The 20077-nt window shown below is 44.1% G+C and overlaps 1 long non-coding RNA gene and 1 pseudogene across 2 annotated transcripts; both read left to right on the top strand.

The window, feature by feature from the left end:
* Positions 1-758: 758 nt before the first annotated feature.
* On the top strand, positions 759-8316 carry LOC112890312 (annotated as a pseudogene).
* Positions 8317-10080: 1764 nt separating this feature from the next.
* LOC112888592 lies at positions 10081-17821 on the top strand. 2 transcript variants are annotated; one of them, XR_003227848.1, is made up of 5 exons: positions 10081-10388; positions 10511-10566; positions 10771-10860; positions 16519-17064; positions 17259-17821. It is a non-coding gene; the product is annotated as an uncharacterized LOC112888592 (long non-coding RNA). The 2 variants fall into 2 exon arrangements; XR_003227849.1 differs by having other exon boundaries at positions 10505-10566.
* The last annotated feature ends 2256 nt before the right edge of the window (positions 17822-20077 follow it).

Here is a 20077-nt window from a genome sequence, read left to right as displayed (position 1 = left end):
CGTGCGAGCGAGCGCGTGGGGCCGCAGCGGCGCAAACTTGGAGCACCACGTGGGGCTGCGTCTGCGGCGGTGATGCGTGGAGCAACGCGCGGAGTAGACAGTGGTTCCCAATCCATCCGGCAGGGTGAGGAGCTACGGGGAGGTGGCGGTGGGAGCAGAGGACCGAGGGGCGGCGGCGGTGGCAAGCGCGCGAGAGGCGGCGACGGTGGGACTAAAGGAGCGAGGTGGCAGCGGCGGGACCTGGCGAGCGAGGGGAGAAGCAACAACGCGAGTGGGTAGGGTTGGAAGGAGGGGCAGGAGGTGGAAAGTGGTACTTTTAGTCCCCTCTAGGCACCTGTTAGGGACTAATGGACTATAAAATTCTTTTTTAGTCCATATGTTGCAGTGTGAAGAGAATCCGCCGTGATTGCTTCATGGTAGGCCACTTGGATTTCAATCCCCCCCCCCCCCCACAGTATTACCTTTGTCAAGTTCTGCTCTGACAGATCGGCATTATTCCTGACTTGCCTGGTTGAGATGATCGTCATCCACCACCTCCTGTCGTGTGGTGGATCCTAATATTGTTGTCCTATTTCTCCAATATGTAGTAGTGCTGCTTCCTGTGCGGCACCATCGTCGCCATTTTCCAGCGTCTTGCTGGCGTCGATCTCCCCATCTTTCTTGCATTCTGCAGTATCGGCCTCCCTCGACACTCCCCTCGGTGACGTCCCCTCCTTCATTCTCCGGCCGGTTCCCGCAGTACCTGCAGCACCGTGGCATACCTGGGATCCGCTCCGCTCTCGCCGTCGGTAGCGCCGTCAGACGACGGAAGCAGGTGACGACTGGAATCATTGGTACGTAATAAGCTAATAAGTTACTTGATGAGCTCGTTCTTTGTTAAATTGCAATGGTTGAGTGCTGGACTGTGAAAAGTTGATGCCTTTACTTTTTCGTCTTTGCTTTTTTTTTACAAAAATATAATGCATGGCTAATGATGGACGTGGTCTAATACGTGTAGTACCTGAGAGTTTCGGAGGAGGGGCCGTGGTAATCGTTCAGATTTTTAATTAAAAAGGGCTTAACTAGTTGTTGTAAATCAATGAATAATAGTGCCACCCCAGAACCTTCCGCTCCTTTATTTCCTGATTAGGTCAATTTCTGATGAAAGCGTTGTTTCTTAGTAAGGCAACGATTCTACATGTGAAGTTCGACTACTCTCCATTCCAGTCTTAGCTTAGCTTGAGGCGCACCCCTACCGTCTCCTTCAACTTGCCGACCGCGCGCCGGCCACCGCCATGGCTGGAAACTGCAGTGGGAGAGCTTTCCCCGGTCCTCCCACTCCATCATAGTCTGCAAGAACGCTGTGCTGTTCCGTTTTTGGGAGTTGAGTGATTGGCCGTCCTTTTTGCAATATATAAATATATATATATGCTAAAGGGAAGTTTTCGAGTATAAATATATCTTTTTGAAAAAGATTATAAAAAGTAAGTAGAATTAGATTCAAGATAAAAGAAAAAAAATTAGTAAGAAACGTGGATGGATACGTGTTATTTTCTTGATTGTAGATTGGACTTTTTGACGGCATGACCAAGTGCTAAAGCATGGGACTGCAAACTATTTACCCCATATAGTTCAAATCAGTGCACAGTCTGATCAACGAAATACCTAGGATTATAGTATGATCAAATTCGACAATTTTCTCCCACCAGATACCACCAACAAAGTAACTAGGTCTAGCGATACTGGGTTTAATATTTCTCTATCCTTATACTTGAGTTTGCTTTGGCGGCAGTAGCCAAAACCTCTAATATTTTATCTAATAGCACATTGCTGGAAGTTTTTTTGATCCCACGAACTCTCTCTCTCTCTCTCTCTCTCTCTCTCTCTCTCATCAATAAAGCATGGAGTCCACGTTTACTCTATAAGCTAGCTCTTGAAGAAGATATAGTACACTCTCTTTTCTCACCTTCTCTCTTCCACCTCATAAAAAAATTGCTATGGAAATATAAGAGCTAACTGACTCATCATCGGTGGAGGAGACTTAAGTGACGTTTGAGAAATCAACGCGGTCTCCAAAACACATTTTTTGTTGGAGCCTCACACATGAACATGAGTACTATATGTCTATGTATTAGTAAGGATAAAATGGCATATCCCCTATCTCTTGGCGTTTTCCGTGGTGCTTGATGCTTTTTTTTTCGAAAGGGGAAATTTTAATAAATTTAAGTCAAGTTACATCGAGGTGATAAAAGAAACACAACCTTAGATAGCAGGTATTCTAATGAAGATCAATCCGTAGACTAGACCGCCACCCATATATGTCTAGGTAAAAAAAATCCTTGATCATCTGTGTCAATCGATACGATGCCACTGCAGCTAAACCCTGTGTAGTAAGTTTTTGGAGGATAGCCCATGCGAAGCAATCCAAAACTGTGAAGATAACCTACGAAAAAATATTTGTTTGTTCTAAAAAATTAGATTATTTCTGCTCATCCACGGAGACCAATATGTAGCTACTGCTCCAAGTAACACTAGAGGTTTAAAAACGACACTAATCCCCCTCAGCCAACTCCCAAACATGTGTGCCACATTGTGTGGCTGTGGAAGCAATGTATGCCTGCCCATACCATACAAGTTAGACGACACTCAAAAAATAAATGTTGAATAATCTCATCCTTATGGCAAAAGCAGCACTGTTTAGTACCATACCAGTTCCGCTTAATTAGATTGTCTTTCGTCAAGATTAACCCCTCTCCGAAGATACCAAATACTACTAGCGAATGAGTCTCTCATCCTCGATATTTGTCCAGGCTAATGTTGGGTCCGGGAGTAATATATGCATTAGTCCCGGGTCCAACGCACTGCTAGACAAACTAGCATCAGTACCGGGTATAGGGAGCGTTTCGTACCGATCGAGCTGACAGATACCGTCTGGCCGGTACTAAATGGAGGGCCGTTTAGTACCGGCCACAACAACCGGTACTAAACGCGCCATCCAGAAAAAACAAAAAAAATATTACGAACCGTCGGGAGGCCCGCACACGCACAAGTCACAAGTCACACGAATTTTTCACGCGTAAACACGCGTGCACAGCCGAGAGGATTCGGACCCACAGCCTCCGATCTCGCGTGTAGCTTTCTTATCATCCCACCTACGCATCACCTGTGACTGGATGGGATATGCTTTCCTTTTGAAGTAACCCGTGGAGGACTATTCAGTACCGGGTCAAGACACCGACTGATACTAAATGGTGTCATTTAGTACAAAGTAGTGTCATTGATCGGTACTAAATGAACGCGCCATTTTAGTACCGGGCTAACATACTACCCGGTACTAAATGGTGATATTTAGTATCCGTCGGTGTCTTGGCCCGGTCGGGAGCTTTCAAATTTGAACCCGGTACTAAAATAGCTCCGTGGCAGCTTTAATACCGGACCAAATTGTGTTTGGTACTAACGTGCGCGACGAAAGGTGTTTTCTTGTAGTGACGGCTAGGGGGTGGGAGGGATCTTTAGTCCCGGTTAGAGGCACCCCCTTTAGTCTCGGTTGGAGGCTCCAACCGGGATGACCCTTTAGTACCAATTGGAAGCTCTAACTGGGACCAAAAGGGTCATCCATAGGTTCGTTCAAAAAGGAAATCATCTCAACTAGAGTTACATGCGCTGTGTACGTAGGGTGGTAAGGAAGCTATGCATGAGGTGAGAGGTCTCAGATTTAAGTCCTGTAGAATGTAGAATTTTTTTAGCGTCAGTGACCCTTTAGTCCCAGTTGGACTAAAGGTCAGGATCTTTAGTTCCGGATTCGTCGTCCCGGTTGCTACAACCGGGACTAAAGGGGCTTGCAACCTGAGACTGAAGAGGATTTCTGTAGTAGTGAAAAAAGTTGTTTATTTTTAGTGAAGCCTTTACTTTCTAAAGTTGTTTGTTAATGTTTAGGACCGCATTATGGATTAAATCTAGGTAGTGCAATTTCACCGAAAACACTCCGTCATGATGTGGGTTCCGGTGAAATTCATCATCTTCTTGGCTCAATTCAATGTTGGTGATTCGTGAGTGTAGGATATTCCACGCCATCAAATTGTCCCCGATAAGATCCCTACACCAAGATATATTTGGTGGGTTGGTGCCCAGAATATTTGCCAGTGTCCTGTTTTTGACGGGCGAATACTGATCACGTAATGTTCTATTTCCTAACCACTTATCTTCCCAGAAGCTTATTTGGGATCTATTTTTTAAAATAAAAGTCCCGTACTGGAAAAGGTCACGTTTAACCTTCATCAGACTGGCCCAAAAATGATGCTTGATGCCTACTGAGGTTAGACAATGGGACCTATATATAAAGACTCCTCACTTTCTAGGGACAGGAACCGTCCACATGCTGCCAAGTTAACCGAGTTAGGCTAGCTAACTAAGAACGTTATGACCCACCAAGTCTAATCAAATTAACCATGATCAGATATGAGTCTTATCGCACAATATTCATGTGTAGTTGATCCCTACCATACATGTGTCAATCATGTGCTGACTTTACTCGCACATATTTGAACTACTACAGGAGTGGTGAATATGAGCAACACGAGCTCTCCAGCAGATGACTTTGTAAACAAGCTCTGCGAGAACCGCACCCTGTCTGTTATTAGGTGGATCCATATATATTTGAAGCCAAGGAGGACAGTAAACCTTGTGGAAGGCTGCGTTATCGTGGCTGCTTCGTTTCTGCTGATCCTTTCGGTCCTGGGTCCCTGGCGCTGCCGTTCCCGCAACGTGGTCGTCCAACATGCAGTCAGGGGAGCTCACCTGCTGTCTTTCCCGCTCCTCTCGTACACGATGGGTCTAATGCAGGGCGTCATCAAGAACGAGCTGTACTCGGTGTGGGCTCTTTTTCTTGTTCTACTCTTCGCAGGCGCCAACTCCGTGTCTGCCCAAAAGCTCGATGAGAACAAGCAGTGGCTGAAGCTTTTGATCGACAACCTCCTTTACCTGTTCTACGTCGGTGCAGTCTTGGGAAGCACTATTAACATCCCAGTCACACAGAGGTACATAGGTGGAGTAACTTTTATGCTTCTTAGTTACTTTCCAATGCGATAAACAGAGCATCATTTGGATTTCCTAGTAACGAGTTTTGATCACTTTACTGAAGGCTACACAGAAGGTGAGAAGACACACGAAAACTCAAACAGACCTCATGAATGCTCCACCAGTTAGCCTTCCACCTCTGACTTCAGTTTATACCCACTACGTAAGAAATAAAGAAAGGAGACGCCTAATATAGTGACATGGAAACAAAACACGTCACTAAATTAAGATTAGTGACGGATGTAAATTTGACGCGTCACCTAGTATCTTTGCCTAGCATTGCGTCATCTATACTGGAGACGGGTCTACTCAAGACACGTCACTAATCACAGTGACACATTCATTGGAGGCTGTTATTTAGACGCGTCACCGTTGTTAGAACGAACTGGTGACGCAGCTTCTTTTCCCACGTCTCTACTTAGCTATTTGGATCTATGGATAGAAAAAAGTGCCAGCAACCTGGGCCTGGGCCGCTGCGGCCTTTCAGCCGGCCCAAAACGTGCCTCCTCCTCCTCCTCCTTTCCTCTCCTCTCCCAGATCACGGCGCCGAACCCTAGCGAGCGAGCGAGAGCCCCCCGCCCCCACCGCCACCCATGGAGCGCCCCCTCGCCGCCTCACGCTGCTGCTCGGCCTCCTCGCCTTGGCCGCGACGGCCGCCACGAGGGGCGGGGCGCAGCTGGCGTGCGAGCCCTCCAATCTCGCCACCCAGATCACGCTCTTCTGCATGCCCGACATGCCCACGGCGCCCTGCTGCGAGCCGTTCGTCGCCTCCGTCGACCTCGGCGGCGGCGTCCCCTACCTCTGCGCGTCGCCGCCCAGCCGCAGCTTGTCTTCGCCCGCCTCAACACCCCCCACCTCCTCGCGCTCTACACCGCCTGCGGGGGGCTGCGCACCAGGGGCGCCCACCTCGCCGCCGCCTGCCAAGGTACGTGATATCAGCGCTCGCGTCTCTCCTCTCTCTCTAGATCTGCATCTGTGCCGTGCGCTAGATGGGTGTGTTTGGAGAGATGGTTGTTTCTGCGAGAGATGATGATTTGACCCTGTTTCTAATGCTTTTTTCTTACTAGAATCTGTTCAACTGCTCAAGCGAGGCTAGAAATCTGATTCATATGAGTAGCTGCAATCCTGCAACCGTACGAGGTAGATCTGTGTTAGTTTTAATTGGTGTGCGTGGTCTTTAATTTTCTTCAGCTTATTGTGCTCACATGGTATTTGTCAGATTGTCTGGGTGAGGTTCCTACAATGAATCTCATGTGCAATTTTGTTTTGTTTATTGGATCTCCTATGCTTGTATGCTTGAGGTAGGGTTAATTGCTCCGTGATAATTAATTCGTCCATTCTGAGCTACTGAAAGAAACAATCAGATCCTTTTGTTTAATAGATAAAATGTGCAGCTAGGCAGATGCTTTCAAGTGCTACTGAACAAATGTAGCTATCTCTATTCCTTATCTGGTAAAAACGTTTTAGTGTCTTATCTTTTTTTTCCCTCTGAAAGATCCCACCAGTCCAATTCATTGTAACTTGTTTGCAGAAAGTAATGTCAGTGTAATGGCCAATCATTTATCCTAGTGATGGTATGCAGATCACTGTCTGCATCTGAATTGATCTAGTTGTCAGGTGATGGAAGAGGATCAACTTGTGTGCTATGTATAATTTTGTCTTAAGGAAAGAAAAGAAACTATGTTCCCTGTATTTCCAAGGCCAAACTTGGAAAGTTTAATTGAGTTTGATGATATGTCGTGTGATTAATATATTATACTATGTCAACTGAAAGTACCTCACTAACTCACTGTTGATGATGTCTATGAAGGCCTTGCAGGAAAGCACAGATTCAGTAGATCGAGAGGCTTGTTCAGTGACTCCACTAGTCACAGAAAAACTTTGGGTGGAAAAGTACGCACCAAATTTTGCTCCTTTGTGCCTAACCAATTTATCCCTCTTCCTTTTTTTTTGTTTTACTTTGTTGTTCTCTATGCAAAATTGAGTACAGACATAACCCCTTTTTGAGCCCTTGCACATATGTAACTAACGCCATTTCCCGCTCTGGTTTCATGCAGGGGAATATCTTTATAGGTCTTTCTAATTAAACAAACCTCTGAAGTGATTAATACTGCTTATATAATGTCAAGGCATGACCTCTCAAGGTTTGAGATCTATTACTTGAAATCACCAATATATTTTCCACTTCTTGCCATATAAACAGAAGGATCGATCTATTACTTGAATTCACCAATATGTTTTGGAAGATAATTGTCTTTGATCTTACGGTTTGCTACATCTATGCTACATTACTGAGGAGAGGTCACACAAAGATGGTATTTTAGTTAAGGGCTAAGGCTCCGTCCTCTTCCTCCAGCAGCTCAAGGTACGGGGCGCGCAGACTCGATCTGATTGATGCTGCGGGCGGGATTCTTCTCCGCCCTGGGAAGTCATTGGGTTTGTCAATAGCTTTCTTGTTACTGTACTAGTTAGCGTCATCTACTACTGGTTCATGTGTAATTAGGGTGCATTAGAAACAAATTGAGAAAAAAATAGCATATTTCTTCTTACGACTTGGAATCAGCTGCTGCGTATGATGACCAACTGGCGTGAGGCAGGCCATTCTTAGATAGAATCATGTCTTGCACTACTACTGAGTTCTGAAGGAATGCCAGAAAATTGTATCGGAAATTGGACAAGTATATTGTTGAATTAATTAATTACATCAACATTTAGCATCAATGATTTCATTTATTTTGGACTATCAAGTTCCGTATTCTCAGGGAAAAAGTACCATTTGGTTCAGTAGCAGTGCCAGTACCATAGATCATTTGCTAATCTATGTATTTCCTGTTACCGCACCGTGAAACATTTATGCACTGTATCATTGTGATAACTACAGCTACATCATATACTTAACAACAACTTATCTGTCTGTGTGATCAGCAAAGGAATGTTCTTGTCACCGTTGGAGATTACCAGGGAGGGGGGGATTACGCGCTGATTTTGCCAAGCATATGTTGATGTAAACCTGTTCGCCATGTTGATTTCCGTTTTGATTTGCAGAGATCATAGTGATAATGGCTTTAGAGGTCATGGTTGATTTGTATGAGTTCAATCGACTAAGCTCGTGTACGATTGCTATTCATGGCTGTGTGTTGTGTATAACGGATAAAATCTGTGTACCTGCAATTCATTCATGGCTCTATGTTGTATTGTATATAGTGGACAAAACCTGTGTATCTGTAGTATATATAAAGGATGAAAACTGTGTATTTGTGATGTTCTCTCTTTTATTTTTTTTGTTTAAGTTTGACATTGGAGACGGGAGTTGTGAAAACAAGTCACTAATGAGTGTTATATCAGTAAAATGTTTTGCTATCTCCTGTCACTGTTGACATTATCAGTGACGGGTCTAGACAAGACGTCACTGATATGAGTAATCAGTGACGGGTTACCGTGTCACTAAAGACCTTATTAGGGACGCATTTTGGTATCATGCGTGACTAATGTGGTTCACATCAGTGACGAAAATTTAGTGACATGAGTTTCTGCCGTCACTAATGTTACTAATGTGGGTCTATAGCCGTCACTAATATGGTATTCTGGTGTAGTGACCTATTTTGGAGGGTTGTTCATATTATAAATATGGTAATGATTTAACTATTGCTGATCATAATTTTATTTGTTGGTACGCACTCTTTACATTGATTGGCTCACACTGGAGTGGGGAATTCTTATCTCCTACGACAGCCCATGCAAGCAATTTCAAAATTTTAACAAGTTGTGGTTCTTGAACCGGCCATCAAATTCAAATTCTGATTGCACACCTGTATTTCTTTCAAAAAGACCTTCAAAATACCAACATAAACTAGTAAAAATCCTCAATTGATTTGCTAAAATTGCTTATCACTTATCATGCAATAAACATCCACCTACCCCAACATAATTGTTGGCCATTATTCTCTAATCACACCATCCAATGTATCTTCTCAATATCAACGTCAATATCCACTTAATTGATCTTAGACGAGTCAAGCAATATTCTGTAAAGAATAAGCAACTTTTGCAAAAGTTATAAACAAATTAGAATACATTAAAGGTATTTTCTCACATGAAAAAAATGTATTATTGAAATATAGTTGTGTGGGATCTTGTTTTAAAGCTCTAATTGAAACAAGCGAAACTACGTCACCAAATTTTAATTTGGACGCTCGATTTTGAAAGTACGGTATTTTTTATATTTGAAATTGTGTGCATGCACATGCGTATCCGTTCTTTTTCTTCTACTCATATAACCATGCACATACCCATGCATGTGCTGATACCATATGTCCTTTTCTTTTTTCTCTCTATCCTTCACATGCATATACAGATATCTAGTGTGTTTATCTGCGAGCTGATTTGTTCTATATAAAAGTAAAATTAATTGTGTAAAGTATTTTTTAATAAAAAGAGACGGCCGTACCGATAATTATAATATAGCCGGCTGTAAATTAGCAGGATCCTATAAATTTTACCTTTTTGCTACTGTAAAATAAACTATTGATGATTTGACAAACCTATTTAGTGTCACAATCGAGTTGCAGAGTGTATTACCTTTGTTCTTCCTTAGCTTGTTCTTCGCACTACTACAATCTGCAAAGTTTCCTAGTGTTTGATAATTTTCCGAGTGTTTCTCCGAAACCGAAACACTCGGCAAACTTACGGAGTGTTCCCCTTTACACTCGGGGCAGGACAGAGCACTCGGCGCCCTGCATTTTCGCCATGTGTTATAGTTCGCCTTCGGGATACTTTCGGCTCACACTCGGGAAACACCATTGTAGCCGGTCAATGTAAACGGCGTCACAACGCTCCCGAGTGTTTGCTGAGATATGGCACTCGGGATCTTTGTTTTGCTTCAACGGCGGCAAAATAGCTGGCGCGCGCGGAAAACTCCCGCCAGATATTTCTCTCGGAAAAATATTGAACGCTCCGCCGCAGCACACTGCACACATGAGCTCACTCTACAGCTGACACCCCCCCCCCCCCCCCCCCCCCCATCTCACCGGCCGCCACCATCTTCTCCTAGCCCGGCGCCACCATAACCCGACCCACCTCGCTCTCAACCGCTTCTCCCGCTGCCATCCCCAAACGCTGCAGGCTACCAAGCCTCTAATCTGCTCAGCCGCAGGGCCTAGGAGTTCCAATTTCTTCCCCAAATCACAGCTCCTCTGATTTCCCTCTTCCTCCCTCACCCCCAGCTCGCAGCTCCCTTCGATTTCCCTCTTCCTCCCCTCACCGTCAGCTCAACAGATGGATCCCTCCACTGCAGATCCGTGCTCCATCTCCATCCCCCCTCTGGATACGAACAGGTAGCGTGCTAAGAGAGAGAAGGTGGAAAAAAGATGATTTTTTTTTGCATTTTTCAGTTCGCATCCTGTGATTGGGAGGTCACTATTTGAATCCGGGTTATCAATTTTGTCCCAAGCTGCAGGATTTGGTGAAACATTGCTCCGTTCCCCCTCCTGGATCCAAATAAGGCCGTGTCAGGTAAGAAGGTGGAAGGAAGAAGAGATTGTTTTTTTATTTTTTTTTTCAGTTTCCATATGCTTGGGAGGGTCACGACTTGCAACTGGAGTTTAGTTCTGATTCAAGCTGTAGAAATTGACCTTGTAGTACATGAAGTAAAATGTATTTGCCTTGCTGATTTACTACAAATTTTTTTTGATACCTGAGACCTATATATTGATTCAGGGTTTTCCCAAGTTCGATTACACTTGAAGTTAACTCTGAAGTCACCAAATCTGCAGCTGCACATAAACTTGTTGCGATAATCTAGCTAAGGTATACTTGTAACTCTTCTTCCATTTCTGCAAATTTTTTGTTGGATTCTATCTGCTGCCTTTGAGTGCTGAATATATGTCTCTGTTGTGCATATTTTGCAGCGAAATGCACTAATCCTTGTAATGCTGAATATATCTCTCCTTTGATAGATTGCATCTATTGTATTACAAATTTAAGTATGCATTAAATTACATATACTTGTTGGGATAAGCTAGGTAAGGTATACTTGTAATTCTTCTTCCATTTCTGCATTTTTTTTGTTAGATTCTATCTGCTTCCTTTGTATGCTGAATATATGTCTCTGTCGTGCATAGATGCATTAATCTTTGTAGTCCTGAATATGCAGTAAGTCTTAAATGGTTAACTAATAGCAAATGAAACATGTATAATACACATTTCAGTGCTCTCTAGACCTACATCAGGTTGTATATGTTATGCGACTCAACTATGAGTATTATTTGCATTCTGATTCAATATTTCTGCACTCTAGTATGGCCAAAGATCGTAGTTGGATGTACACTAGGCGCAGAAAGAGGGGTGAGTATACCCAAGAATGGATGGATAAGACCACAGATTTTGTGATCTGGGCATTTGTGTCACACCCGGTTTTTAAAGGACAAAACCGAATGCATAACTATATGTATGCTAGGATCAAGTTCCATACATATAGTGACTTCATCAGTGAATAATCAGCAACAGTATCACGAAAAGAGAATTAAAAGACTATAAAGATCATCAGAGTTATACAGCTTATCCTGGAAACGAAGACTCCAAACTTCACAGGCAATCGACCGGGGGTTGCGCAGGCCTAGAACTCAGCATCATCTTCAAAATACTTCACATCACTTTCTCCTCTGAACAGCAATTATAACAAGCGTGAGTACACTTATGGTTGGTACTCAGCAAGTGTTGGGAAATATATAACATGAAGGTCAAAATCAAGGAAAGGCTGACTGGCTTACTGCGATAAGCAATTTTAGTTGGTCAAATTTTATTAGCACCTGATTACTATGGTATAAGTTCATACCAAAATCCACCTTAAAAGAGATAGAGGAGATACAGCATAAGCATAACCACAACCATAAACATGGTCCACGATAACCATAACCATAGCCATGGTCCACGATTTAATTTATCTTCAAGTTAAATTATCATGTGAGGGTCCAAGCCGCTCTTAACCGTGAGCATGGCTGATATATCAGTTTTCACTCTGCAGAGGTTGGACACTTTACCCACAATTCGTGTCTCCCGATTTGCCTGAGGTAGCTAGCCTCTTAAACATTTCCGAGGTGAGTGGCAAGGGATTCATTACGAGGCCTTTACAAAGATTCCCTAACTTATGATAATCCGCTAAGATTTCAAGTCAAAACGGTCATAACCCTCCCTAATGAGGAAATACCTTAGCCAAGGACCACATAGCCATGTGCCTCAAAAGGACCGAGCTATACCCCGTCGATGCAACCCCTATTGCCCTTTCGGTAAGATTATCATAAACTAGAGTCTCTAATTAATTAGCCAAGACCAGAGCCATATAGTATTGTGGTTGCACTGTTTTCCTGGGTGGTTCTCCATATTCCAATTAAAACATATAATCTTGTGATTAACATCATCAAGAGCATGAACATGGATAAAATAGGTGTAACATCATCATTGTTATCATCATGGTTATATGTTTGACAAGGACCCAGTTATAGCAACTAAGCAATAACTACCCAATAATAAGATAAAACTTAGGTTGACAAGGAATGATCATAAAGACTAGGCATATCCTTATTTAGGATCCATCAAAATTAGGACACATGCATGCATATAAAGAAAATGTTGTATTTATTGTGATTATTAGGACAAAAGCATGATCAAGGAAACACTTGCCTTTCTTTTAGAGAATAGCTGCTCAGAGTCTTCAACTCTTGTTCTTGAAACTCTATATCTTCAAAGCTCTTGGATCACGCTCCTTCTAACGTCACACAAGCAATAGGCCCAAAACATACAAGCAAGCAAACAAACAAGAACGACTAAGAACAAATACAACAAACAAAAGAAAAAGCTTTAAAAGAGCGAACTAAAAGATAAGGCTCGTTGCTACGGTCACGAGAGCGCAAGAAACGGGGAAAACGGAGCTAGGGTTGAAAAGATACAGCTATCGGGAGATTTATATTATGAAAGAAATAAAAGAACTATAGGCTTTCATTTATTTTAATCCAGAAAACCAATGTAAAAGATATTCAAAAGAGAATATCCCTAATTATAATTAACTCATATTATATTTGCATTTATAAAGATGAAATAGAACTTAGTCAAATTTTATATACAATTCTCTATGTATAAATTACACTAATTAAATAATTAATTAGAAAAGAAAACTTGTGAGAACATCTAAACGCATAACTTTATGATTCGAGTTGAACTAAACAAATTAAATTACAAACACATTTGAGTTGATATTAATCAAATTAACATTAATTATGAAAACCGGAGAAAAGACTTAATTGGATTTTATTTCGGAAACTAGATGAGAGGATATTATTCAAATTAAATTGATATTTAATTTTAAAAACAGGAATTACGGCACAACAATGCTACTAAACGATAGCGTAGGGTTTTAGAAGACTAACGCAAAAAGAACGGATCGAAACGGATCTAAAACGCGGAAACTACGCATAAAACAGCGCTGCAGGGACCTATACGCAATTAACTATAGACTTTAAGGGTTAGCTGAAAAGAAATACAAGACACAGAAAAATAGGGCTCACAAATACAGAAAAGATTAGGGTTAGACCTGAAAAATTCCATGGTGGGGCTGGATTGAAAAGATGGAAAAGATCTAGGGGGTTTTCTGCAATTTTCGCTAGACACAGAAAATTACACGATAATTACAGGATTCTTCAGGGACTAAATCGCGAAAAGCTTGGAATCACGCAGCAATGGTGGCGGCGGGTACTATAGCTCGAATTCCCGTCGATTTTGGGCACGGGAGATCGCGGGAAGCGGGGCAAATGAAAGAGGACGACGAGGGGATTCCATTCCATACCTAACTTACCACGGGGACGCATCGAGGTGATTGAATTTCGCGGAGGAAGAGGTGGAGGCGGGTCTGTTCATCCGTTCTGTTCCGTTCCTGAGCTGCACCTCTGTTCATGGCGGCTCTGCACGGGACAAGGATGTGCAGGGGCGGCGCTGGGCAAGGCCAGGAGGGCGCTGCTGGCCTGGTGGCGTGCGGGTACAGGGGTGGCGCGACAGCAGGAGGGGCGGCTGCAGCAACAGTTGCTGGCGGCGGTTCTGTTCGGGAGGCGAGGCACAGGAGGAAGAGCGACGGTGGCTGCTGCAGGGCAGGGCGCAGGGCGGCGCTCGGCAGGGGCGTGATGCCGGGGAGCGGTGCAGGGCGCGTAGGGGCAGGGGGAGGAGGACACGATGACGGCGCCGGCTGCAGGAGATGCGATGCGGCAGTGGGACGGCCTGCTAGCTGCGCAGGGACGCGAGGGGCGGCGGTTGTGCGACAGGGACGCAGGGGCTAGGGCACAGAGAGAAAGGGATGTCGCAGGGGCTGAGGATTTTATAAGCAGGGGCGAGGCGGCGCTCTGGTGCGCGTGGGAGGACACGAGCACGGTAACAGGAAGCGCAGGAGGTGACGCAGGGGAAGGCGACGGCGGCGCTCGGCAGGGTAGGGCACAGGCCCGAGGGTTTTGGCTCGCCCTTTATAGGGGTGCTGTGCGGGGAGTCCGAGCTCTCCCCGTGCACGGGTTGGGCCTGAACAGAAAACGAAACCGGAAAAGAAGATGACAGGTGGGGCCGTGATGTCATAGAGAAGGATCAGGGAAAGGAGCGACTGTCTGCAGGAACTCGGGGGCGATGCAGAAGGAGGTCGCACGGGCGTAACGGTTCGGGCGCTCGGCCTTGCGAGCAGGAGGGTCGCGCGGTCTCAGCGCTCGAGACTTCTATCATGGGCGCACGGTCTCGCAAGCAGCGGCGGCGCTGCGAGCGCGAGCTCGGGTGAAGGCTGAACAGGAAAGCGAGCTGACAGCGCTGGTTAAATGTGAACCATTTATTCGGAAGCGCGAAAAGACAAGGAAAAGATCAGGCCGAGTCGTTGGGGCTGATGGTGATCGAACATCATCGGAAAAATACCGAAGACGAGCCACGAGGCGTCGTTTTCAAGCATGACTTGATCGGGGGAAACGGTTAGAGGATCGGGAGCTCGATGGGATATCTTAAAGGTTCGGAGAGGACAAAGTTAAAAGGATGCACAACAAGGATACGGCTCGGTCCGACTGCGATGAAAATCAAAATCTAAATATTTTCCAGAACACATTTTCAAGTTTAAAATAAATCTAGAAAAGTCCAGATAAATATTTCAAACTAAGAAATATATATCCGGAAGAATCCTAAAAATTTTCGAGGAAACTCGGGAGGTAATTTTAGGATACAAGGAATCCAAATAAAATATTTGGACTTCATGAAAAAGAATTTTAGAGCTTTCCAAATAATAAAATAATGGATCTAGCTCTAGGATAAATAGAATAATTGCTAGAAAAATCTTTAAAATTCTCGGAAAATCCTATTTATAGATGAACTCATTGTAAAAGATATTCACATCCTAAAATTAAATATTTTAGGGTGTGACAATTTGCTAGGAACACAGGAAGCACTGGTGTGTTGTGCCCTTGTGAATGTTGTTCAAACAAACGGCCACAAACAAGGGGAACAATGATTGGCCACTTGTGCAACCATGGATTTCTTCCTGGCTATACAGTATGGGTGGTCTATCATGGTGAGTCACACCGTAGCAGATCTGCTGTGGTGAGGCAACACATAGATGACAGTGCATAAAATGCTGGTAGGATGGAAGATATGATAGATGATGTGCGAGATGCATATGTTCCACCGGTAGATGAAGATCCAGAGCCTTCAGCGAGGGCTTTCTTTGAAATGTTGGCTGCAGCAAATCAACCACTCCATGAGCATACACAAATCTCCCAATTAGATGCCGTCACACGCCTAGTTGCTATCAAGTCCCATTTCAGCCTAAGCATTTCTTGCTATGATGCACTCATAAGTGTGTTGTGCACCCTTCTCCCAGATGGCCACAAGCTTCCTAAAAACTTGTATGAGGCCAAAAAATTGCTAGGTGCACTTAACATGCCATATGAGAAAATAGATGCTTGTCCAAATCATTGCTTGTTGTTTAGGAAGGAGAATGCAGATAAGACTCATTGTAATAAGTGTGGTGAGTCTAGATACGTGGAAGTTGACTCTAGTGATGGACAGAAGAGGCAACTGCCCATTACAAGAAAAATCCTCCATTACCTACCATTTATTCCACGAATCCAAAGATTATACATGTCTGAAACTTCTGCCAAACAAATGACATGGCATAAGTATGGTCATCGGTACAATCCTGACAAGATGGTCCATCCATCTGATGATGAAGCATGGAAGCAATTTGATCGGGATTTTCCAGAGTTTTCTATAGTCTCGAAATGTTCGGATTGCTATTGCAACAGATGGTTTTAATCCATTTAGTATGACTGCAGCACCGTACTCATGTTGGCCTGTATTTGTCATACCACTAAACATCCCACCTGGTGTTTTGTCTGTTCAAACTGAATTTGAATTCATGTTTTGTGAAGAAACCTGTTCTTTTTTTTTTTTGGAACACAGGAGAAGGTGAAGCAGAGGCCTGTCTCCGATGTTGAAGCATATACATCAGGGAGGATGGGAAATCAAGAGGGAACCTACTGCAATCCTAGAGCAGCTATGAATATCATAAGATTTAATATATCTCTCTTTTATGTCATGCTTTTGAATATTTGCTACCCAGATGCATATATTGTCATTGGGTTGTTCTGATTGTCATTCCCAACAGGAAGCATATATTGAGGCTGCTAAGGAGCTTCATGGTCCAGAATTCGACGCAATGCATGCTCCACTTGACCAAGTTGCTGTGTACAGGGCTGGGCGTGGAAAAAAACATGGGCAGTACTTGATTGCTGATGGTTGCTTTAATACTCCCTTGACTCTCTCAGATGTCCAAGCATCAGGTTGTCGGTCACAAAATGAAATACGCTCTCAGAGATGTCAACAAACATACCCTCGTTATGGATCATCGCAGCAAGAAGTGAGGCAAGGAAGATTCTAGAGGAGAAGGTGGATAGCCAAACCGAGATAATAAACTGTTTGAAAGAAGGTTATGCTGGTTTGGCCTTGGTAATTTTCCTCTTACTTGAAAAATGCCAAAGATTTTTTGCCTTTACCATATGCTTGTATTGGGCATTTCTGCAGTTTATTGCTAAGTTACACCGTTTTATCTCAATATGTGTAGTTGTCAGAATTCATATGTGAATAATATGCTTGCTGTAGTGACTTAGCTAATGTATGTTCATTTATAATTATTGATGTAGATTATCCAAACACATCTCAATATACCAATCCCTCCACTGGTACTGCCATCACAAACTGGATCAACTCACCTGGTTAGTGCAGTTTGAATCATTCTATTGTCATTTCAAACTCCAACAATCTCGCTTGCTGAAAATGAAGGGCACATCTGGAGGATCCAACTTGGGTCCTGCAAACAGTGGTGCTGCTAGAGAGGTTGGAGAAGTGGAAGTGGCTGCAGATGAAGCTCATATTGATGAGTCCTCGCCAAATCAGGCCAACTCAATATGATCTTACACTTCTCTGCTAACTTATTGCCTTTTGTCGAAGTTGTGGTGACTCTTATATTGATCTGATGATGCTGTGCTCTTTTGTGAACCTTTAGAAACTTGCGACCCTTGTTGATTTCAGCATGTCGTGACCTTGTATGTAATCTAAATATGTAGGACTTGTTGGCATAGAGGGTATATATGGCTATTTTGTGACTTCTAAACTGTTAGAACATGTAAGCATGGAAGCTATGAATCTTTGATTTCAAGGCATGTGCCTGGTGGAAATGATGTATAAATTAGTTAACTATGTGTTATCTAATTGTCATATGATTCCCTTGAAAAATGAGAGTAGAATAATGCACCTACAAAGTACAATGGTTTCATGGATTCCTGATATGCTAGAAATTCGGGAAATATTTTTGGAAGCTACAGATCCAAAAAATGTGCAAATAATTTACCAAGTGTCTATAATTGCAAAACACTCGGGAGAATTGAAAAGAATCCGGAGTGTCTATAATCACAAACACTCGGGAGAGTTGAAAAGAATCCTGAGTGCCAACCACTCGGGGACATCTTCATTACGGTGGCATGGAACCGTTAACTCGTTTGTTTCCCGTGTGCTCGTTTGCCGTGTGTCTGGACTTACTCTCGGGAAGTTTCATATTAGCAGAGTGTTTCTGTGTAGACACTTGGGAACCATAAAATTTCCCGACCTGACGCCGTCGAGTGCAGTTTGCAAGTGTCTACCTTCAGGAAAGTTTGTCCTGAGTGTTTTAATGATGGTCTCGAGTGTTCTTGGCACTAGGGAACTTCACCGATCGGGGACTTGTGGAGAGATCATTTTGGGGTCCCCTAATTTGTACTCTAAGCTTGAGTGCATTTTATGTGGGTTAGTACTTGATTCTGGTTACGTGACCGTACTAAGATCGAGTTTAAGCCCTCAAGATTTCGGTTCTTCGTTCCCATCGCTTGGTCCCATCATCCAACTTTGGCAGGTATAAAGCTTATTACCCATCATCAAAAGTCAAGCTCTACCACCTCCTGTCACATAGCTCTGCCACTGCACCTATTTGTTATTGACCCCATGAGCCATGCCGCATGTGCCCCAAATCTTTGTAATTGCCCATAAATGTAGAATGGGCGAGAGTTGAAATGGAAACCTATGGATTCGAAGAAGATATGGTCGACGGTACAAAACTCATACAGAGGCAGGCATACAGACGGTTCCTTTACTTCAAAAAAGATATTGAAGATGAGGCATCTATATCTTGCAAAGGAAAGGGCACGAGATGAAGAAGAACACGAGAAAATCACCTGGATGGATTCAGATAGACTCTTAGCATCTTGAACATGATATCCTCAAGAGTATACCGGACTTGAGCTTAGCTCATCTATTTATTCCTATAAGATTCATCCATTACTATATGATTCATGTACTAATCTCTAGCATTTCAACCATGCACCAAACTTACCTCGGGTCAAGAATGAAGGAGGCCAGCGCCGGGTCGGGGCAGAGGAGTGGCATCGGGTAGGAGGGGCATAGGGTCATGGGTGCCACTAGGTTGGGGAGGAGTTTCGATGCCAGGCCAACCAGCGGATTTGCATGAGCCGCAACGACGTTACCAATCGTGGAGGCGGCACAAGGAGAGGCACACACTAGGGTTCAGTTGAGATAGCGGAATGGGTATAATGTTCTAGACTTGATCTATTTCGAAATGAAGAACATGATAATATAGGGCAGCCAAACAAAGGTGACAGGCAAGCTGCTATGAAGGCTCATCACCTTCAAATCATGGTGGCTGGCCTTAACAAGGGCTGTAACGATCTTCCTCATGTCATAGGTGAAGGGCCTTGGTCGTGATCGAGTCATATCCCCACCTTTAGGTATGGATAACAGGTTTTGACGGGGCACTTCAACTGTGACCTTACAGATGACGCGCGTCAATTGCACGTCACCATTCCCGAGTCACCTTTTTTGGAATTTCCCGTAGTGTAAATAGACATATAGCAAAAATTCATTTGCATCCGTATTTAATTTTTCTAGGTACCTCTTAGGCTGAGTCCAGTGGTGGAGGGAGATATCTCCCTGCCATATCAGTTCTCACCCCACCCCTCCAATGCACAGGCTACAGTGTCAGCTCTCACTTCTCTCTCCTCCACGTCAATTTTTCTTTTCCAGATTTAATTATTTCAACCTCCGCGTGGATCTATAGAAACGCGCCACGTCACTCCCGCCACATCCCTCTCGCTCCCGCCCGCCTACCGCCCCACGCGCCTGCCAACGCGGGCGAGAGTGGGGCGATAGCGCCCGCTCCCGCCTGGCGGGATCGATCCCCCCTTCTGTCTCCCTCTCGGCCGCCTCCCGCCTCGCTCCCGTCTGAGCCGCGCCGATACGGGGGTGATACCGCCCCCTATTGCCACCAGCCTTACAGCAAGGGCAATGATACAGCCCGCTCGCCGGCGAAATAAACTCCAGCGTGGCTTCCAATTAATGCAGCAGCGGCATTGACAGCTCTGCAGCAGCACATGCAGCCAATACGGAGGGAGCGCAGCAGCAGAGCAGCGAATGG

The sequence above is a fragment of the Panicum hallii genome, chromosome 4, assembly GCF_002211085.1.
Source record: "Panicum hallii strain FIL2 chromosome 4, PHallii_v3.1, whole genome shotgun sequence".
Taxonomy (NCBI): domain Eukaryota; kingdom Viridiplantae; phylum Streptophyta; class Magnoliopsida; order Poales; family Poaceae; genus Panicum; species Panicum hallii.
The sequence above is the reverse complement of the archived record's forward strand: the minus strand, read 5'-3'. Positions and strand labels throughout refer to the sequence as shown.